The 19,799-nt window shown below is 37.9% G+C and overlaps 24 non-coding genes across 24 annotated transcripts; all 24 read left to right on the forward strand.

Annotated features, from left to right (window-relative positions):
* The first annotated feature begins 47 nt into the window (after nucleotides 1–47).
* Nucleotides 48–188, forward strand: LOC128376028 (U4 spliceosomal RNA). Its single transcript, XR_008323184.1, has one exon. It is a non-coding gene; the product is annotated as a U4 spliceosomal RNA (small nuclear RNA).
* A 704-nt stretch (nucleotides 189–892) lies between these two features.
* LOC128376029 (U4 spliceosomal RNA) lies at nucleotides 893–1,033 on the forward strand. The gene has a single exon (XR_008323185.1). It is a non-coding gene; the product is annotated as a U4 spliceosomal RNA (small nuclear RNA).
* Nucleotides 1,034–1,737: 704 nt separating this feature from the next.
* LOC128376030 (U4 spliceosomal RNA) lies at nucleotides 1,738–1,878 on the forward strand. Its single transcript, XR_008323186.1, has one exon. It is a non-coding gene; the product is annotated as a U4 spliceosomal RNA (small nuclear RNA).
* A 704-nt stretch (nucleotides 1,879–2,582) lies between these two features.
* On the forward strand, nucleotides 2,583–2,723 carry LOC128376108 (U4 spliceosomal RNA). Its single transcript, XR_008323258.1, has one exon. It is a non-coding gene; the product is annotated as a U4 spliceosomal RNA (small nuclear RNA).
* A 704-nt stretch (nucleotides 2,724–3,427) lies between these two features.
* On the forward strand, nucleotides 3,428–3,568 carry LOC128376031 (U4 spliceosomal RNA). The gene has a single exon (XR_008323187.1). It is a non-coding gene; the product is annotated as a U4 spliceosomal RNA (small nuclear RNA).
* A 704-nt stretch (nucleotides 3,569–4,272) lies between these two features.
* On the forward strand, nucleotides 4,273–4,413 carry LOC128376032 (U4 spliceosomal RNA). The gene has a single exon (XR_008323188.1). It is a non-coding gene; the product is annotated as a U4 spliceosomal RNA (small nuclear RNA).
* Nucleotides 4,414–5,117: 704 nt separating this feature from the next.
* LOC128376033 (U4 spliceosomal RNA) lies at nucleotides 5,118–5,258 on the forward strand. Its single transcript, XR_008323189.1, has one exon. It is a non-coding gene; the product is annotated as a U4 spliceosomal RNA (small nuclear RNA).
* Nucleotides 5,259–5,962: 704 nt separating this feature from the next.
* Nucleotides 5,963–6,103, forward strand: LOC128376120 (U4 spliceosomal RNA). The gene has a single exon (XR_008323270.1). It is a non-coding gene; the product is annotated as a U4 spliceosomal RNA (small nuclear RNA).
* A 704-nt stretch (nucleotides 6,104–6,807) lies between these two features.
* On the forward strand, nucleotides 6,808–6,948 carry LOC128376121 (U4 spliceosomal RNA). Its single transcript, XR_008323271.1, has one exon. It is a non-coding gene; the product is annotated as a U4 spliceosomal RNA (small nuclear RNA).
* Nucleotides 6,949–7,652: 704 nt separating this feature from the next.
* Nucleotides 7,653–7,793, forward strand: LOC128376122 (U4 spliceosomal RNA). The gene has a single exon (XR_008323272.1). It is a non-coding gene; the product is annotated as a U4 spliceosomal RNA (small nuclear RNA).
* Nucleotides 7,794–8,497: 704 nt separating this feature from the next.
* On the forward strand, nucleotides 8,498–8,638 carry LOC128376123 (U4 spliceosomal RNA). The gene has a single exon (XR_008323273.1). It is a non-coding gene; the product is annotated as a U4 spliceosomal RNA (small nuclear RNA).
* Nucleotides 8,639–9,342: 704 nt separating this feature from the next.
* LOC128376126 (U4 spliceosomal RNA) lies at nucleotides 9,343–9,483 on the forward strand. The gene has a single exon (XR_008323275.1). It is a non-coding gene; the product is annotated as a U4 spliceosomal RNA (small nuclear RNA).
* A 704-nt stretch (nucleotides 9,484–10,187) lies between these two features.
* LOC128376034 (U4 spliceosomal RNA) lies at nucleotides 10,188–10,328 on the forward strand. Its single transcript, XR_008323190.1, has one exon. It is a non-coding gene; the product is annotated as a U4 spliceosomal RNA (small nuclear RNA).
* Nucleotides 10,329–11,032: 704 nt separating this feature from the next.
* On the forward strand, nucleotides 11,033–11,173 carry LOC128376127 (U4 spliceosomal RNA). The gene has a single exon (XR_008323276.1). It is a non-coding gene; the product is annotated as a U4 spliceosomal RNA (small nuclear RNA).
* A 704-nt stretch (nucleotides 11,174–11,877) lies between these two features.
* On the forward strand, nucleotides 11,878–12,018 carry LOC128376128 (U4 spliceosomal RNA). Its single transcript, XR_008323277.1, has one exon. It is a non-coding gene; the product is annotated as a U4 spliceosomal RNA (small nuclear RNA).
* A 704-nt stretch (nucleotides 12,019–12,722) lies between these two features.
* Nucleotides 12,723–12,863, forward strand: LOC128376035 (U4 spliceosomal RNA). The gene has a single exon (XR_008323191.1). It is a non-coding gene; the product is annotated as a U4 spliceosomal RNA (small nuclear RNA).
* Nucleotides 12,864–13,567: 704 nt separating this feature from the next.
* On the forward strand, nucleotides 13,568–13,708 carry LOC128376036 (U4 spliceosomal RNA). Its single transcript, XR_008323192.1, has one exon. It is a non-coding gene; the product is annotated as a U4 spliceosomal RNA (small nuclear RNA).
* Nucleotides 13,709–14,412: 704 nt separating this feature from the next.
* On the forward strand, nucleotides 14,413–14,553 carry LOC128376129 (U4 spliceosomal RNA). Its single transcript, XR_008323278.1, has one exon. It is a non-coding gene; the product is annotated as a U4 spliceosomal RNA (small nuclear RNA).
* A 704-nt stretch (nucleotides 14,554–15,257) lies between these two features.
* On the forward strand, nucleotides 15,258–15,398 carry LOC128376130 (U4 spliceosomal RNA). The gene has a single exon (XR_008323279.1). It is a non-coding gene; the product is annotated as a U4 spliceosomal RNA (small nuclear RNA).
* A 704-nt stretch (nucleotides 15,399–16,102) lies between these two features.
* On the forward strand, nucleotides 16,103–16,243 carry LOC128375951 (U4 spliceosomal RNA). Its single transcript, XR_008323112.1, has one exon. It is a non-coding gene; the product is annotated as a U4 spliceosomal RNA (small nuclear RNA).
* Nucleotides 16,244–16,947: 704 nt separating this feature from the next.
* Nucleotides 16,948–17,088, forward strand: LOC128375952 (U4 spliceosomal RNA). Its single transcript, XR_008323113.1, has one exon. It is a non-coding gene; the product is annotated as a U4 spliceosomal RNA (small nuclear RNA).
* Nucleotides 17,089–17,792: 704 nt separating this feature from the next.
* Nucleotides 17,793–17,933, forward strand: LOC128376037 (U4 spliceosomal RNA). Its single transcript, XR_008323193.1, has one exon. It is a non-coding gene; the product is annotated as a U4 spliceosomal RNA (small nuclear RNA).
* A 704-nt stretch (nucleotides 17,934–18,637) lies between these two features.
* Nucleotides 18,638–18,778, forward strand: LOC128375953 (U4 spliceosomal RNA). Its single transcript, XR_008323114.1, has one exon. It is a non-coding gene; the product is annotated as a U4 spliceosomal RNA (small nuclear RNA).
* Nucleotides 18,779–19,482: 704 nt separating this feature from the next.
* On the forward strand, nucleotides 19,483–19,623 carry LOC128376040 (U4 spliceosomal RNA). The gene has a single exon (XR_008323195.1). It is a non-coding gene; the product is annotated as a U4 spliceosomal RNA (small nuclear RNA).
* Nucleotides 19,624–19,799: the final 176 nt, after the last annotated feature.

Raw genomic sequence — 19,799 nt, forward strand, 5'->3', positions numbered from 1 at the left:
AGTGAGCATTAAACCACGTCCCTTTTTAACTCGTCACTAAACTAGATATCCTTTCGCAGAGGCAATTTCATAGTCTATGAAGTTCTACTGAGACGTGATTGTTGCTGGTTGAAAACTTAACCCAATACCCCGCCTGGATGACTTGAAATATAGTCAGCTGTGGCAATTTTTGTCAGTCTCTCAAGAGACTATACATTCTGTTTAAATATTAATGTTTATTTTGGTTCTTGTGCTTTCATGAATCCATCCAGTATTTTTAAAAATTGCCTTTAAATGTTTTTCTGAAATAAGTACACTCCAAGTATAGCCAAACATGGTTATCTTGAGAGTAAGATCGGTAGGTTGTCTAATGTTTCTTAAATTTCCCTAGCATCCCATCTTTACAGTCGTGGAAAAAGCGGTCTTTGTAATCAATAAGCCAATGAGATGCGACATTCACTCGTTAATTTCTGAGAATTGCATCACGTTGGACCACAGTCTTGGAAAACTAGATCGAACCAACCCAACCATGGTACTCCTGGGCATATTATCTCAAAATGAAGATTGTAGTACTCGCAAAAGTTTCTGAAATTTGCCAGTGACAATGATTTGTGAAACCGGGAAAAGGCAACATCTGCGATCTCTATATTTCTTTTGTGAAACGAGCATTTGACTTAAAAATACAAAACATGTCAATTGGGATAACATTATCTCAGGTATAAGGTTATCCAAAGTTTCTCAAATTTCTCCATTAGACTGGGATTGCACTTACATGGAAAAGGCGGGGTTTGTGATCTACTAGCCAATCAGGTGCATTCATCTAACACTGTACGGTCAGTACACTGTGAGAACTGCACCACGTATGTGGTGAGCATTAAACCACGTCCCTTTTAGACTCGTCACTAAACTAGATATCCTTTCGCAGAGGCAATTTCATAGTCTATGAAGTTCTACTGAGACGTGATTGTTGCTGGTTGAAAACTTAACCCAATACCCCGCCTGGATGACTTGAAATATAGTCAGCTGTGGCAATTTTTGTCAGTCTCTCAAGAGACTATAAATTCTGTTTAAATATTAATGTTTATTTTGGTTCTTGTGCTTTCATGAATCCATCCAGTATTTTTAAAAATTGCCTTTAAATGTTTTTCTGAAATAAGTACACTCCAAGTATAGCCAAACATGGTTATCTTGAGAGTAAGATCGGTAGGTTGTCTAATGTTTCTTAAATTTCCCTAGCATCCCATCTTTACAGTCGTGGAAAAAGCGGTCTTTGTAATCAATAAGCCAATGAGATGCGACATTCACTCGTTAATTTCTGAGAATTGCATCACGTTGGACCACAGTCTTGGAAAACTAGATCGAACCAACCCAACCATGGTACTCCTGGGCATATTATCTCAAAATGAAGATTGTAGTACTCGCAAAAGTTTCTGAAATTTGCCAGTGACAATGATTTGTGAAACCGGGAAAAGGCAACATCTGCGATCTCTATATTTCTTTTGTGAAACGAGCATTTGACTTAAAAATACAAAACATGTCAATTGGGATAACATTATCTCAGGTATAAGGTTATCCAAAGTTTCTCAAATTTCTCCATTAGACTGGGATTGCACTTACATGGAAAAGGCGGGGTTTGTGATCTACTAGCCAATCAGGTGCATTCATCTAACACTGTACGGTCAGTACACTGTGAGAACTGCACCACGTATGTGGTGAGCATTAAACCACGTCCCTTTTAGACTCGTCACTAAACTAGATATCCTTTCGCAGAGGCAATTTCATAGTCTATGAAGTTCTACTGAGACGTGATTGTTGCTGGTTGAAAACTTAACCCAATACCCCGCCTGGATGACTTGAAATATAGTCAGCTGTGGCAATTTTTGTCAGTCTCTCAAGAGACTATAAATTCTGTTTAAATATTAATGTTTATTTTGGTTCTTGTGCTTTCATGAATCCATCCAGTATTTTTAAAAATTGCCTTTAAATGTTTTTCTGAAATAAGTACACTCCAAGTATAGCCAAACATGGTTATCTTGAGAGTAAGATCGGTAGGTTGTCTAATGTTTCTTAAATTTCCCTAGCATCCCATCTTTACAGTCGTGGAAAAAGCGGTCTTTGTAATCAATAAGCCAATGAGATGCGACATTCACTCGTTAATTTCTGAGAATTGCATCACGTTGGACCACAGTCTTGGAAAACTAGATCGAACCAACCCAACCATGGTACTCCTGGGCATATTATCTCAAAATGAAGATTGTAGTACTCGCAAAAGTTTCTGAAATTTGCCAGTGACAATGATTTGTGAAACCGGGAAAAGGCAACATCTGCGATCTCTATATTTCTTTTGTGAAACGAGCATTTGACTTAAAAATACAAAACATGTCAATTGGGATAACATTATCTCAGGTATAAGGTTATCCAAAGTTTCTCAAATTTCTCCATTAGACTGGGATTGCACTTACATGGAAAAGGCGGGGTTTGTGATCTACTAGCCAATCAGGTGCATTCATCTAACACTGTACGGTCAGTACACTGTGAGAACTGCACCACGTATGTGGTGAGCATTAAACCACGTCCCTTTTAGACTCGTCACTAAACTAGATATCCTTTCGCAGAGGCAATTTCATAGTCTATGAAGTTTTACTGAGACGTGATTATTGCTGGTTGAAAACTTAACCCAATACCCCGCCTGGATGACTTGAAATATAGTCAGCTGTGGCAATTTTTGTCAGTCTCTCAAGAGACTATAAATTCTGTTTAAATATTAATGTTTATTTTGGTTCTTGTGCTTTCATGAATCCATCCAGTATTTTTAAAAATTGCCTTTAAATGTTTTTCTGAAATAAGTACACTCCAAGTATAGCCAAACATGGTTATCTTGAGAGTAAGATCGGTAGGTTGTCTAATGTTTCTTAAATTTCCCTAGCATCCCATCTTTACAGTCGTGGAAAAAGCGGTCTTTGTAATCAATAAGCCAATGAGATGCGACATTCACTCGTTAATTTCTGAGAATTGCATCACGTTGGACCACAGTCTTGGAAAACTAGATCGAACCAACCCAACCATGGTACTCCTGGGCATATTATCTCAAAATGAAGATTGTAGTACTCGCAAAAGTTTCTGAAATTTGCCAGTGACAATGATTTGTGAAACCGGGAAAAGGCAACATCTGCGATCTCTATATTTCTTTTGTGAAACGAGCATTTGACTTAAAAATACAAAACATGTCAATTGGGATAACATTATCTCAGGTATAAGGTTATCCAAAGTTTCTCAAATTTCTCCATTAGACTGGGATTGCACTTACATGGAAAAGGCGGGGTTTGTGATCTACTAGCCAATCAGGTGCATTCATCTAACACTGTACGTTCAGTACACTGTGAGAACTGCACCACGTATGTAGTGAGCATTAAACCACGTCCCTTTTTAACTCGTCACTAAACTAGATATCCTTTCGCAGAGGCAATTTCATAGTCTATGAAGTTCTACTGAGACGTGATTGTTGCTGGTTGAAAACTTAACCCAATACCCCGCCTGGATGACTTGAAATATAGTCAGCTGTGGCAATTTTTGTCAGTCTCTCAAGAGACTATACATTCTGTTTAAATATTAATGTTTATTTTGGTTCTTGTGCTTTCATGAATCCATCCAGTATTTTTAAAAATTGCCTTTAAATGTTTTTCTGAAATAAGTACACTCCAAGTATAGCCAAACATGGTTATCTTGAGAGTAAGATCGGTAGGTTGTCTAATGTTTCTTAAATTTCCCTAGCATCCCATCTTTACAGTCGTGGAAAAAGCGGTCTTTGTAATCAATAAGCCAATGAGATGCGACATTCACTCGTTAATTTCTGAGAATTGCATCACGTTGGACCACAGTCTTGGAAAACTAGATCGAACCAACCCAACCATGGTACTCCTGGGCATATTATCTCAAAATGAAGATTGTAGTACTCGCAAAAGTTTCTGAAATTTGCCAGTGACAATGATTTGTGAAACCGGGAAAAGGCAACATCTGCGATCTCTATATTTCTTTTGTGAAACGAGCATTTGACTTAAAAATACAAAACATGTCAATTGGGATAACATTATCTCAGGTATAAGGTTATCCAAAGTTTCTCAAATTTCTCCATTAGACTGGGATTGCACTTACATGGAAAAGGCGGGGTTTGTGATCTACTAGCCAATCAGGTGCATTCATCTAACACTGTACGTTCAGTACACTGTGAGAACTGCACCACGTATGTAGTGAGCATTAAACCACGTCCCTTTTTAACTCGTCACTAAACTAGATATCCTTTCGCAGAGGCAATTTCATAGTCTATGAAGTTCTACTGAGACGTGATTGTTGCTGGTTGAAAACTTAACCCAATACCCCGCCTGGATGACTTGAAATATAGTCAGCTGTGGCAATTTTTGTCAGTCTCTCAAGAGACTATACATTCTGTTTAAATATTAATGTTTATTTTGGTTCTTGTGCTTTCATGAATCCATCCAGTATTTTTAAAAATTGCCTTTAAATGTTTTTCTGAAATAAGTACACTCCAAGTATAGCCAAACATGGTTATCTTGAGAGTAAGATCGGTAGGTTGTCTAATGTTTCTTAAATTTCCCTAGCATCCCATCTTTACAGTCGTGGAAAAAGCGGTCTTTGTAATCAATAAGCCAATGAGATGCGACATTCACTCGCTAATTTCTGAGAATTGCATCACGTTGGGCCACAGTCTTGGAAAACTAGATCGAACCAACCCAACCATGGTACTCCTGGGCATATTATCTCAAAATGAAGATTGTAGTACTCGCAAAAGTTTCTGAAATTTGCCAGCGACAATGATTTGTGAAACCGGGAAAAGGCAACATCTGCGATCTCTATATTTCTTTTGTGAAACGAGCATTTGACTTAAAAATACAAAACATGTCAATTGGGATAACATTATCTCAGGTATAAGGTTATCCAAAGTTTCTCAAATTTCTCCATTAGACTGGGATTGCACTTACATGGAAAAGGCGGGGTTTGTGATCTACTAGCCAATCAGGTGCATTCATCTAACACTGTACGGTCAGTACACTGTGAGAACTGCACCACGTATGTGGTGAGCATTAAACCACGTCCCTTTTAGACTCGTCACTAAACTAGATATCCTTTCGCAGAGGCAATTTCATAGTCTATGAAGTTCTACTGAGACGTGATTGTTGCTGGTTGAAAACTTAACCCAATACCCCGCCTGGATGACTTGAAATATAGTCAGCTGTGGCAATTTTTGTCAGTCTCTCAAGAGACTATAAATTCTGTTTAAATATTAATGTTTATTTTGGTTCTTGTGCTTTCATGAATCCATCCAGTATTTTTAAAAATTGCCTTTAAATGTTTTTCTGAAATAAGTACACTCCAAGTATAGCCAAACATGGTTATCTTGAGAGTAAGATCGGTAGGTTGTCTAATGTTTCTTAAATTTCCCTAGCATCCCATCTTTACAGTCGTGGAAAAAGCGGTCTTTGTAATCAATAAGCCAATGAGATGCGACATTCACTCGTTAATTTCTGAGAATTGCATCACATTGGACCACAGTCTTGGAAAACTAGATCGAACCAACCCAACCATGGTACTCCTGGGCATATTATCTCAAAATGAAGATTGTAGTACTCGCAAAAGTTTCTGAAAATTGCCAGTGACAATGATTTGTGAAACCGGGAAAAGGCAACATCTGCGATCTCTATATTTCTTTTGTGAAACGAGCATTTGACTTAAAAATACAAAACATGTCAATTGGGATAACATTATCTCAGGTATAAGGTTATCCAAAGTTTCTCAAATTTCTCCATTAGACTGGGATTGCACTTACATGGAAAAGGCGGGGTTTGTGATCTACTAGCCAATCAGGTGCATTCATCTAACACTGTACGGTCAGTACACTGTGAGAACTGCACCACGTATGTGGTGAGCATTAAACCACGTCCCTTTTAGACTCGTCACTAAACTAGATATCCTTTCGCAGAGGCAATTTCATAGTCTATGAAGTTCTACTGAGACGTGATTATTGCTGGTTGAAAACTTAACCCAATACCCCGCCTGGATGACTTGAAATATAGTCAGCTGTGGCAATTTTTGTCAGTCTCTCAAGAGACTATAAATTCTGTTTAAATATTAATGTTTATTTTGGTTCTTGTGGTTTCATGAATCCATTCAGTATTTTTAAAAATTGCCTTTAAATGTTTTTCTGAAATAAGTACACTCCAAGTATAGCCAAACATGGTTATCTTGAGAGTAAGATCGGTAGGTTGTCTAATGTTTCTTAAATTTCCCTAGCATCCCATCTTTACAGTCGTGGAAAAAGCGGTCTTTGTAATCAATAAGCCAATGAGATGCGACATTCACTCGTTAATTTCTGAGAATTGCATCACGTTGGACCACAGTCTTGGAAAACTAGATCGAACCAACCCAACCATGGTACTCCTGGGCATATTATCTCAAAATGAAGATTGTAGTACTCGCAAAAGTTTCTGAAATTTGCCAGTGACAATGATTTGTGAAACCGGGAAAAGGCAACATCTGCGATCTCTATATTTCTTTTGTGAAACGAGCATTTGACTTAAAAATACAAAACATGTCAATTGGGATAACATTATCTCAGGTATAAGGTTATCCAAAGTTTCTCAAATTTCTCCATTAGACTGGGATTGCACTTACATGGAAAAGGCGGGGTTTGTGATCTACTAGCCAATCAGGTGCATTCATCTAACACTGTACGTTCAGTACACTGTGAGAACTGCACCACGTATGTGGTGAGCATTAAACCACGTCCCTTTTTAACTCGTCACTAAACTAGATATCCTTTCGCAGAGGCAATTTCATAGTCTATGAAGTTCTACTGAGACGTGATTATTGCTGGTTGAAAACTTAACCCAATACCCCGCCTGGATGACTTGAAATATAGTCAGCTGTGGCAATTTTTGTCAGTCTCTCAAGAGACTATACATTCTGTTTAAATATTAATGTTTATTTTGGTTCTTGTGCTTTCATGAATCCATCCAGTATTTTTAAAAATTGCCTTTAAATGTTTTTCTGAAATAAGTACACTCCAAGTATAGCCAAACATGGTTATCTTGAGAGTAAGATCGGTAGGTTGTCTAATGTTTCTTAAATTTCCCTAGCATCCCATCTTTACAGTCGTGGAAAAAGCGGTCTTTGTAATCAATAAGCCAATGAGATGCGACATTCACTCGTTAATTTCTGAGAATTGCATCACGTTGGACCACAGTCTTGGAAAACTAGATCGAACCAACCCAACCATGGTACTCCTGGGCATATTATCTCAAAATGAAGATTGTAGTACTCGCAAAAGTTTCTGAAATTTGCCAGTGACAATGATTTGTGAAACCGGGAAAAGGCAACATCTGCGATCTCTATATTTCTTTTGTGAAACGAGCATTTGACTTAAAAATACAAAACATGTCAATTGGGATAACAGTATCTCAGGTATAAGGTTATCCAAAGTTTCTCAAATTTCTCCATTAGACTGGGATTGCACTTACATGGAAAAGGCGGGGTTTGTGATCTACTAGCCAATCAGGTGCATTCATCTAACACTGTACGGTCAGTACACTGTGAGAACTGCACCACGTATGTGGTGAGCATTAAACCACGTCCCTTTTAGACTCGTCACTAAACTAGATATCCTTTCGCAGAGGCAATTTCATAGTCTATGAAGTTCTACTGAGACGTGATTATTGCTGGTTGAAAACTTAACCCAATACCCCGCCTGGATGACTTGAAATATAGTCAGCTGTGGCAATTTTTGTCAGTCTCTCAAGAGACTATACATTCTGTTTAAATATTAATGTTTATTTTGGTTCTTGTGCTTTCATGAATCCATCCAGTATTTTTAAAAATTGCCTTTAAATGTTTTTCTGAAATAAGTACACTCCAAGTATAGCCAAACATGGTTATCTTGAGAGTAAGATCGGTAGGTTGTCTAATGTTTCTTAAATTTCCCTAGCATCCCATCTTTACAGTCGTGGAAAAAGCGGTCTTTGTAATCAATAAGCCAATGAGATGCGACATTCACTCGTTAATTTCTGAGAATTGCATCACGTTGGACCACAGTCTTGGAAAACTAGATCGAACCAACCCAACCATGGTACTCCTGGGCATATTATCTCAAAATGAAGATTGTAGTACTCGCAAAAGTTTCTGAAATTTGCCAGTGACAATGATTTGTGAAACCGGGAAAAGGCAACATCTGCGATCTCTATATTTCTTTTGTGAAACGAGCATTTGACTTAAAAATACAAAACATGTCAATTGGGATAACATTATCTCAGGTATAAGGTTATCCAAAGTTTCTCAAATTTCTCCATTAGACTGGGATTGCACTTACATGGAAAAGGCGGGGTTTGTGATCTACTAGCCAATCAGGTGCATTCATCTAACACTATACGGTCAGTACACTGTGAGAACTGCACCACGTATGTGGTGAGCATTAAACCACGTCCCTTTTAGACTCGTCACTAAACTAGATATCCTTTCGCAGAGGCAATTTCATAGTCTATGAAGTTCTACTGAGACGTGATTATTGCTGGTTGAAAACTTAACCCAATACCCCGCCTGGATGACTTGAAATATAGTCAGCTGTGGCAATTTTTGTCAGTCTCTCAAGAGACTATAAATTCTGTTTAAATATTAATGTTTATTTTGGTTCTTGTGCTTTCATGAATCCATCCAGTATTTTTAAAAATTGCCTTTAAATGTTTTTCTGAAATAAGTACACTCCAAGTATAGCCAAACATGGTTATCTTGAGAGTAAGATCGGTAGGTTGTCTAATGTTTCTTAAATTTCCCTAGCATCCCATCTTTACAGTCGTGGAAAAAGCGGTCTTTGTAATCAATAAGCCAATGAGATGCGACATTCACTCGTTAATTTCTGAGAATTGCATCACGTTGGACCACAGTCTTGGAAAACTAGATCGAACCAACCCAACCATGGTACTCCTGGGCATATTATCTCAAAATGAAGATTGTAGTACTCGCAAAAGTTTCTGAAATTTGCCAGTGACAATGATTTGTGAAACCGGGAAAAGGCAACATCTGCGATCTCTATATTTCTTTTGTGAAACGAGCATTTGACTTAAAAATACAAAACATGTCAATTGGGATAACATTATCTCAGGTATAAGGTTATCCAAAGTTTCTCAAATTTCTCCATTAGACTGGGATTGCACTTACATGGAAAAGGCGGGGTTTGTGATCTACTAGCCAATCAGGTGCATTCATCTAACACTGTACGTTCAGTACACTGTGAGAACTGCACCACGTATGTGGTGAGCATTAAACCACGTCCCTTTTTAACTCGTCACTAAACTAGATATCCTTTCGCAGAGGCAATTTCATAGTCTATGAAGTTCTACTGAGACGTGATTATTGCTGGTTGAAAACTTAACCCAATACCCCGCCTGGATGACTTGAAATATAGTCAGCTGTGGCAATTTTTGTCAGTCTCTCAAGAGACTATACATTCTGTTTAAATATTAATGTTTATTTTGGTTCTTGTGCTTTCATGAATCCATCCAGTATTTTTAAAAATTGCCTTTAAATGTTTTTCTGAAATAAGTACACTCCAAGTATAGCCAAACATGGTTATCTTGAGAGTAAGATCGGTAGGTTGTCTAATGTTTCTTAAATTTCCCTAGCATCCCATCTTTACAGTCGTGGAAAAAGCGGTCTTTGTAATCAATAAGCCAATGAGATGCGACATTCACTCGCTAATTTCTGAGAATTGCATCACGTTGGGCCACAGTCTTGGAAAACTAGATCGAACCAACCCAACCATGGTACTCCTGGGCATATTATCTCAAAATGAAGATTGTAGTACTCGCAAAAGTTTCTGAAATTTGCCAGCGACAATGATTTGTGAAACCGGGAAAAGGCAACATCTGCGATCTCTATATTTCTTTTGTGAAACGAGCATTTGACTTAAAAATACAAAACATGTCAATTGGGATAACATTATCTCAGGTATAAGGTTATCCAAAGTTTCTCAAATTTCTCCATTAGACTGGGATTGCACTTACATGGAAAAGGCGGGGTTTGTGATCTACTAGCCAATCAGGTGCATTCATCTAACACTGTACGGTCAGTACACTGTGAGAACTGCACCACGTATGTGGTGAGCATTAAACCACGTCCCTTTTAGACTCGTCACTAAACTAGATATCCTTTCGCAGAGGCAATTTCATAGTCTATGAAGTTCTACTGAGACGTGATTGTTGCTGGTTGAAAACTTAACCCAATACCCCGCCTGGATGACTTGAAATATAGTCAGCTGTGGCAATTTTTGTCAGTCTCTCAAGAGACTATAAATTCTGTTTAAATATTAATGTTTATTTTGGTTCTTGTGCTTTCATGAATCCATCCAGTATTTTTAAAAATTGCCTTTAAATGTTTTTCTGAAATAAGTACACTCCAAGTATAGCCAAACATGGTTATCTTGAGAGTAAGATCGGTAGGTTGTCTAATGTTTCTTAAATTTCCCTAGCATCCCATCTTTACAGTCGTGGAAAAAGCGGTCTTTGTAATCAATAAGCCAATGAGATGCGACATTCACTCGCTAATTTCTGAGAATTGCATCACGTTGGGCCACAGTCTTGGAAAACTAGATCGAACCAACCCAACCATGGTACTCCTGGGCATATTATCTCAAAATGAAGATTGTAGTACTCGCAAAAGTTTCTGAAATTTGCCAGTGACAATGATTTGTGAAACCGGGAAAAGGCAACATCTGCGATCTCTATATTTCTTTTGTGAAACGAGCATTTGACTTAAAAATACAAAACATGTCAATTGGGATAACAGTATCTCAGGTATAAGGTTATCCAAAGTTTCTCAAATTTCTCCATTAGACTGGGATTGCACTTACATGGAAAAGGCGGGGTTTGTGATCTACTAGCCAATCAGGTGCATTCATCTAACACTGTACGGTCAGTACACTGTGAGAACTGCACCACGTATGTGGTGAGCATTAAACCACGTCCCTTTTAGACTCGTCACTAAACTAGATATCCTTTCGCAGAGGCAATTTCATAGTCTATGAAGTTCTACTGAGACGTGATTATTGCTGGTTGAAAACTTAACCCAATACCCCGCCTGGATGACTTGAAATATAGTCAGCTGTGGCAATTTTTGTCAGTCTCTCAAGAGACTATACATTCTGTTTAAATATTAATGTTTATTTTGGTTCTTGTGCTTTCATGAATCCATCCAGTATTTTTAAAAATTGCCTTTAAATGTTTTTCTGAAATAAGTACACTCCAAGTATAGCCAAACATGGTTATCTTGAGAGTAAGATCGGTAGGTTGTCTAATGTTTCTTAAATTTCCCTAGCATCCCATCTTTACAGTCGTGGAAAAAGCGGTCTTTGTAATCAATAAGCCAATGAGATGCGACATTCACTCGTTAATTTCTGAGAATTGCATCACGTTGGACCACAGTCTTGGAAAACTAGATCGAACCAACCCAACCATGGTACTCCTGGGCATATTATCTCAAAATGAAGATTGTAGTACTCGCAAAAGTTTCTGAAATTTGCCAGTGACAATGATTTGTGAAACCGGGAAAAGGCAACATCTGCGATCTCTATATTTCTTTTGTGAAACGAGCATTTGACTTAAAAATACAAAACATGTCAATTGGGATAACATTATCTCAGGTATAAGGTTATCCAAAGTTTCTCAAATTTCTCCATTAGACTGGGATTGCACTTACATGGAAAAGGCGGGGTTTGTGATCTACTAGCCAATCAGGTGCATTCATCTAACACTGTACGGTCAGTACACTGTGAGAACTGCACCACGTATGTGGTGAGCATTAAACCACGTCCCTTTTAGACTCGTCACTAAACTAGATATCCTTTCGCAGAGGCAATTTCATAGTCTATGAAGTTCTACTGAGACGTGATTATTGCTGGTTGAAAACTTAACCCAATACCCCGCCTGGATGACTTGAAATATAGTCAGCTGTGGCAATTTTTGTCAGTCTCTCAAGAGACTATAAATTCTGTTTAAATATTAATGTTTATTTTGGTTCTTGTGCTTTCATGAATTCATCCAGTATTTTTAAAAATTGCCTTTAAATGTTTTTCTGAAATAAGTACACTCCAAGTATAGCCAAACATGGTTATCTTGAGAGTAAGATCGGTAGGTTGTCTAATGTTTCTTAAATTTCCCTAGCATCCCATCTTTACAGTCGTGGAAAAAGCGGTCTTTGTAATCAATAAGCCAATGAGATGCGACATTCACTCGTTAATTTCTGAGAATTGCATCACGTTGGACCACAGTCTTGGAAAACTAGATCGAACCAACCCAACCATGGTACTCCTGGGCATATTATCTCAAAATGAAGATTGTAGTACTCGCAAAAGTTTCTGAAATTTGCCAGTGACAATGATTTGTGAAACCGGGAAAAGGCAACATCTGCGAACTCTATATTTCTTTTGTGAAACGAGCATTTGACTTAAAAATACAAAACATGTCAATTGGGATAACATTATCTCAGGTATAAGGTTATCCAAAGTTTCTCAAATTTCTCCATTAGACTGGGATTGCACTTACATGGAAAAGGCGGGGTTTGTGATCTACTAGCCAATGAGGTGCATTCATCTAACACTGTACGTTCAGTACACTGTGAGAACTGCACCACGTATGTAGTGAGCATTAAACCACGTCCCTTTTTAACTCGTCACTAAACTAGATATCCTTTCGCAGAGGCAATTTCATAGTCTATGAAGTTCTACTGAGACGTGATTGTTGCTGGTTGAAAACTTAACCCAATACCCCGCCTGGATGACTTGAAATATAGTCAGCTGTGGCAATTTTTGTCAGTCTCTCAAGAGACTATACATTCTGTTTAAATATTAATGTTTATTTTGGTTCTTGTGCTTTCATGAATCCATCCAGTATTTTTAAAAATTGCCTTTAAATGTTTTTCTGAAATAAGTACACTCCAAGTATAGCCAAACATGGTTATCTTGAGAGTAAGATCGGTAGGTTGTCTAATGTTTCTTAAATTTCCCTAGCATCCCATCTTTACAGTCGTGGAAAAAGCGGTCTTTGTAATCAATAAGCCAATGAGATGCGACATTCACTCGCTAATTTCTGAGAATTGCATCACGTTGGGCCACAGTCTTGGAAAACTAGATCGAACCAACCCAACCATGGTACTCCTGGGCATATTATCTCAAAATGAAGATTGTAGTACTCGCAAAAGTTTCTGAAATTTGCCAGCGACAATGATTTGTGAAACCGGGAAAAGGCAACATCTGCGATCTCTATATTTCTTTTGTGAAACGAGCATTTGACTTAAAAATACAAAACATGTCAATTGGGATAACATTATCTCAGGTATAAGGTTATCCAAAGTTTCTCAAATTTCTCCATTAGACTGGGATTGCACTTACATGGAAAAGGCGGGGTTTGTGATCTACTAGCCAATCAGGTGCATTCATCTAACACTGTACGGTCAGTACACTGTGAGAACTGCACCACGTATGTGGTGAGCATTAAACCACGTCCCTTTTAGACTCGTCACTAAACTAGATATCCTTTCGCAGAGGCAATTTCATAGTCTATGAAGTTCTACTGAGACGTGATTGTTGCTGGTTGAAAACTTAACCCAATACCCCGCCTGGATGACTTGAAATATAGTCAGCTGTGGCAATTTTTGTCAGTCTCTCAAGAGACTATAAATTCTGTTTAAATATTAATGTTTATTTTGGTTCTTGTGCTTTCATGAATCCATCCAGTATTTTTAAAAATTGCCTTTAAATGTTTTTCTGAAATAAGTACACTCCAAGTATAGCCAAACATGGTTATCTTGAGAGTAAGATCGGTAGGTTGTCTAATGTTTCTTAAATTTCCCTAGCATCCCATCTTTACAGTCGTGGAAAAAGCGGTCTTTGTAATCAATAAGCCAATGAGATGCGACATTCACTCGTTAATTTCTGAGAATTGCATCACATTGGACCACAGTCTTGGAAAACTAGATCGAACCAACCCAACCATGGTACTCCTGGGCATATTATCTCAAAATGAAGATTGTAGTACTCGCAAAAGTTTCTGAAAATTGCCAGTGACAATGATTTGTGAAACCGGGAAAAGGCAACATCTGCGATCTCTATATTTCTTTTGTGAAACGAGCATTTGACTTAAAAATACAAAACATGTCAATTGGGATAACATTATCTCAGGTATAAGGTTATCCAAAGTTTCTCAAATTTCTCCATTAGACTGGGATTGCACTTACATGGAAAAGGCGGGGTTTGTGATCTACTAGCCAATCAGGTGCATTCATCTAACACTGTACGGTCAGTACACTGTGAGAACTGCACCACGTATGTGGTGAGCATTAAACCACGTCCCTTTTAGACTCGTCACTAAACTAGATATCCTTTCGCAGAGGCAATTTCATAGTCTATGAAGTTCTACTGAGACGTGATTATTGCTGGTTGAAAACTTAACCCAATACCCCGCCTGGATGACTTGAAATATAGTCAGCTGTGGCAATTTTTGTCAGTCTCTCAAGAGACTATAAATTCTGTTTAAATATTAATGTTTATTTTGGTTCTTGTGGTTTCATGAATCCATTCAGTATTTTTAAAAATTGCCTTTAAATGTTTTTCTGAAATAAGTACACTCCAAGTATAGCCAAACATGGTTATCTTGAGAGTAAGATCGGTAGGTTGTCTAATGTTTCTTAAATTTCCCTAGCATCCCATCTTTACAGTCGTGGAAAAAGCGGTCTTTGTAATCAATAAGCCAATGAGATGCGACATTCACTCGTTAATTTCTGAGAATTGCATCACGTTGGACCACAGTCTTGGAAAACTAGATCGAACCAACCCAACCATGGTACTCCTGGGCATATTATCTCAAAATGAAGATTGTAGTACTCGCAAAAGTTTCTGAAATTTGCCAGTGACAATGATTTGTGAAACCGGGAAAAGGCAACATCTGCGATCTCTATATTTCTTTTGTGAAACGAGCATTTGACTTAAAAATACAAAACATGTCAATTGGGATAACATTATCTCAGGTATAAGGTTATCCAAAGTTTCTCAAATTTCTCCATTAGACTGGGATTGCACTTACATGGAAAAGGCGGGGTTTGTGATCTACTAGCCAATCAGGTGCATTCATCTAACACTGTACGTTCAGTACACTGTGAGAACTGCACCACGTATGTGGTGAGCATTAAACCACGTCCCTTTTTAACTCGTCACTAAACTAGATATCCTTTCGCAGAGGCAATTTCATAGTCTATGAAGTTCTACTGAGACGTGATTATTGCTGGTTGAAAACTTAACCCAATACCCCGCCTGGATGACTTGAAATATAGTCAGCTGTGGCAATTTTTGTCAGTCTCTCAAGAGACTATACATTCTGTTTAAATATTAATGTTTATTTTGGTTCTTGTGCTTTCATGAATCCATCCAGTATTTTTAAAAATTGCCTTTAAATGTTTTTCTGAAATAAGTACACTCCAAGTATAGCCAAACATGGTTATCTTGAGAGTAAGATCGGTAGGTTGTCTAATGTTTCTTAAATTTCCCTAGCATCCCATCTTTACAGTCGTGGAAAAAGCGGTCTTTGTAATCAATAAGCCAATGAGATGCGACATTCACTCGCTAATTTCTGAGAATTGCATCACGTTGGGCCACAGTCTTGGAAAACTAGATCGAACCAACCCAACCATGGTACTCCTGGGCATATTATCTCAAAATGAAGATTGTAGTACTCGCAAAAGTTTCTGAAATTTGCCAGTGACAATGATTTGTGAAACCGGGAAAAGGCAACATCTGCGATCTCTATATTTCTTTTGTGAAACGAGCATTTGACTTAAAAATACAAAACATGTCAATTGGGATAACATTATCTCAGGTATAAGGTTATCCAAAGTTTCTCAAATTTCTCCATTAGACTGGGATTGCACTTACATGGAAAAGGCGGGGTTTGTGATCTACTAGCCAATCAGGTGCATTCATCTAACACTATACGGTCAGTACACTGTGAGAACTGCACCACGTATGTGGTGAGCATTAAACCACGTCCCTTTTAGACTCGTCACTAAACTAGATATCCTTTCGCAGAGGCAATTTCATAGTCTATGAAGTTCTACTGAGACGTGATTATTGCTGGTTGAAAACTTAACCCAATACCCCGCCTGGATGACTTGAAATATAGTCAGCTGTGGCAATTTTTGTCAGTCTCTCAAGAGACTATAAATTCTGTTTAAATATTAATGTTTATTTTGGTTCTTGTGCTTTCATGAATCCATCCAGTATTTTTAAAAATTGCCTTTAAATGTTTTTCTGAAATAAGTACACTCCAAGTATAGCCAAACATGGTTATCTTGAGAGTAAGATCGGTAGGTTGTCTAATGTTTCTTAAATTTCCCTAGCATCCCATCTTTACAGTCGTGGAAAAAGCGGTCTTTGTAATCAATAAGCCAATGAGATGCGACATTCACTCGTTAATTTCTGAGAATTGCATCACGTTGGACCACAGTCTTGGAAAACTAGATCGAACCAACCCAACCATGGTACTCCTGGGCATATTATCTCAAAATGAAGATTGTAGTACTCGCAAAAGTTTCTGAAATTTGCCAGTGACAATGATTTGTGAAACCGGGAAAAGGCAACATCTGCGATCTCTATATTTCTTTTGTGAAACGAGCATTTGACTTAAAAATACAAAACATGTCAATTGGGATAACATTATCTCAGGTATAAGGTTATCCAAAGTTTCTCAAATTTCTCCATTAGACTGGGATTGCACTTACATGGAAAAGGCGGGGTTTGTGATCTACTAGCCAATCAGGTGCATTCATCTAACACTGTACGTTCAGTACACTGTGAGAACTGCACCACGTATGTGGTGAGCATTAAACCACGTCCCTTTTTAACTCGTCACTAAACTAGATATCCTTTCGCAGAGGCAATTTCATAGTCTATGAAGTTCTACTGAGACGTGATTATTGCTGGTTGAAAACTTAACCCAATACCCCGCCTGGATGACTTGAAATATAGTCAGCTGTGGCAATTTTTGTCAGTCTCTCAAGAGACTATACATTCTGTTTAAATATTAATGTTTATTTTGGTTCTTGTGCTTTCATGAATCCATCCAGTATTTTTAAAAATTGCCTTTAAATGTTTTTCTGAAATAAGTACACTCCAAGTATAGCCAAACATGGTTATCTTGAGAGTAAGATCGGTAGGTTGTCTAATGTTTCTTAAATTTCCCTAGCATCCCATCTTTACAGTCGTGGAAAAAGCGGTCTTTGTAATCAATAAGCCAATGAGATGCGACATTCACTCGCTAATTTCTGAGAATTGCATCACGTTGGGCCACAGTCTTGGAAAACTAGATCGAACCAACCCAACCATGGTACTCCTGGGCATATTATCTCAAAATGAAGATTGTAGTACTCGCAAAAGTTTCTGAAATTTGCCAGCGACAATGATTTGTGAAACCGGGAAAAGGCAACATCTGCGATCTCTATATTTCTTTTGTGAAACGAGCATTTGACTTAAAAATACAAAACATGTCAATTGGGATAACATTATCTCAGGTATAAGGTTATCCAAAGTTTCTCAAATTTCTCCATTAGACTGGGATTGCACTTACATGGAAAAGGCGGGGTTTGTGATCTACTAGCCAATCAGGTGCATTCATCTAACACTGTACGGTCAGTACACTGTGAGAACTGCACCACGTATGTGGTGAGCATTAAACCACGTCCCTTTTAGACTCGTCACTAAACTAGATATCCTTTCGCAGAGGCAATTTCATAGTCTATGAAGTTCTACTGAGACGTGATTGTTGCTGGTTGAAAACTTAACCCAATACCCCGCCTGGATGACTTGAAATATAGTCAGCTGTGGCAATTTTTGTCAGTCTCTCAAGAGACTATAAATTCTGTTTAAATATTAATGTTTATTTTGGTTCTTGTGCTTTCATGAATCCATCCAGTATTTTTAAAAATTGCCTTTAAATGTTTTTCTGAAATAAGTACACTCCAAGTATAGCCAAACATGGTTATCTTGAGAGTAAGATCGGTAGGTTGTCTAATGTTTCTTAAATTTCCCTAGCATCCCATCTTTACAGTCGTGGAAAAAGCGGTCTTTGTAATCAATAAGCCAATGAGATGCGACATTCACTCGCTAATTTCTGAGAATTGCATCACGTTGGGCCACAGTCTTGGAAAACTAGATCGAACCAACCCAACCATGGTACTCCTGGGCATATTATCTCAAAATGAAGATTGTAGTACTCGCAAAAGTTTCTGAAATTTGCCAGTGACAATGATTTGTGAAACCGGGAAAAGGCAACATCTGCGATCTCTATATTTCTTTTGTGAAACGAGCATTTGACTTAAAAATACAAAACATGTCAATTGGGATAACAGTATCTCAGGTATAAGGTTATCCAAAGTTTCTCAAATTTCTCCATTAGACTGGGATTGCACTTACATGGAAAAGGCGGGGTTTGTGATCTACTAGCCAATCAGGTGCATTCATCTAACACTGTACGGTCAGTACACTGTGAGAACTGCACCACGTATGTGGTGAGCATTAAACCACGTCCCTTTTAGACTCGTCACTAAACTAGATATCCTTTCGCAGAGGCAATTTCATAGTCTATGAAGTTCTACTGAGACGTGATTATTGCTGGTTGAAAACTTAACCCAATACCCCGCCTGGATGACTTGAAATATAGTCAGCTGTGGCAATTTTTGTCAGTCTCTCAAGAGACTATACATTCTGTTTAAATATTAATGTTTATTTTGGTTCTTGTGCTTTCATGAATCCATCCAGTATTTTTAAAAATTGCCTTTAAATGTTTTTCTGAAATAAGTACACTCCAAGTATAGCCAAACATGGTTATCTTGAGAGTAAGATCGGTAGGTTGTCTAATGTTTCTTAAATTTCCCTAGCATCCCATCTTTACAGTCGTGGAAAAAGCGGTCTTTGTAATCAATAAGCCAATGAGATGCGACATTCACTCGTTAATTTCTGAGAATTGCATCACGTTGGACCACAGTCTTGGAAAACTAGATCGAACCAACCCAACCATGGTACTCCTGGGCATATTATCTCAAAATGAAGATTGTAGTACTCGCAAAAGTTTCTGAAATTTGCCAGTGACAATGATTTGTGAAACCGGGAAAAGGCAACATCTGCGATCTCTATATTTCTTTTGTGAAACGAGCATTTGACTTAAAAATACAAAACATGTCAATTGGGATAACATTATCTCAGGTATAAGGTTATCCAAAGTTTCTCAAATTTCTCCATTAGACTGGGATTGCACTTACATGGAAAAGGCGGGGTTTGTGATCTACTAGCCAATGAGGTGCATTCATCTAACACTGTACGTTCAGTACACTGTGAGAACTGCACCACGTATGTAGTGAGCATTAAACCACGTCCCTTTTTAACTCGTCACTAAACTAGATATCCTTTCGCAGAGGCAATTTCATAGTCTATGAAGTTCTACTGAGACGTGATTGTTGCTGGTTGAAAACTTAACCCAATACCCCGCCTGGATGACTTGAAATATAGTCAGCTGTGGCAATTTTTGTCAGTCTCTCAAGAGACTATACATTCTGTTTAAATATTAATGTTTATTTTGGTTCTTGTGCTTTCATGAATCCATCCAGTATTTTTAAAAATTGCCTTTAAATGTTTTTCTGAAATAAGTACACTCCAAGTATAGCCAAACATGGTTATCTTGAGAGTAAGATCGGTAGGTTGTCTAATGTTTCTTAAATTT

This window comes from Scomber japonicus, chromosome 16 (genome assembly GCF_027409825.1).
Source record: "Scomber japonicus isolate fScoJap1 chromosome 16, fScoJap1.pri, whole genome shotgun sequence".
Taxonomy (NCBI): Eukaryota; Metazoa; Chordata; class Actinopteri; order Scombriformes; family Scombridae; genus Scomber; species Scomber japonicus.